This window comes from Aphanomyces invadans (assembly GCF_000520115.1).
Source record: "Aphanomyces invadans strain NJM9701 unplaced genomic scaffold supercont1.3, whole genome shotgun sequence".
Taxonomy (NCBI): domain Eukaryota; phylum Oomycota; class Saprolegniomycetes; order Saprolegniales; family Verrucalvaceae; genus Aphanomyces; species Aphanomyces invadans.
This window is the reverse complement of record NW_008580148.1, coordinates 2,909,254-2,909,925: the sequence shown is the minus strand read 5'-3', so window position 1 is coordinate 2,909,925 and position 672 is coordinate 2,909,254.

The following is a 672-nucleotide window of genomic DNA, read 5'->3' as shown; positions in this document are numbered from 1 at the left end:
CTTGTTTGCCTGATGCGTCCGCTCGCTGTCAAAAATACGAATCCGTAGCAAGAGTATCTGCAAAGATGCGGCGAAATACAGCCATTGGAAGGCGGAACCGTCGTCGAAAGATTTCGTGCGTGTATGAAGGCTCCGGGCCGAGATAATCACGAATGAGATTGACGTGCCCAATCTCAGTTAGATTTGGAGCACGACCTGGCATAGAACCACCCACCGGAACGCGAAGATCTGAGAGCACAATGGGAATCGCATCAACAGCAGAGTCGTCAAGGAACCACTCCAGAACTGTTGTGTCCATGTCAATGATGGAGCAAGATTTGCCAAATAGCAATAGAATAGCCACTCCTTGGTGGGGTGTACAGTTGCTATTTCTGTAAATCGGCCCGAAATAGCAATAGCATAGCAACTACCGGTGGAGATGTCCAAATACCAAAAGGTATTGCCTCGCTGACCCAAAAGGGTAGTATTTTTCAAGGTCGTCCAACGAGTGGAAATATTTCTCACGATCGTCCAAGTTGAACGTTCATGAGGTATTTTTATTCCAAATCGTCCATCGCGGCATGATTGGCTAAGAATCACACGAGCCGGAGAACGCGGCATGTCTGGTGGACCTGGTGAAAATCGAAAGTCGCTAGGTCCTACAGCTCGGTGGCTGTCGCACTCGGTGTGGCG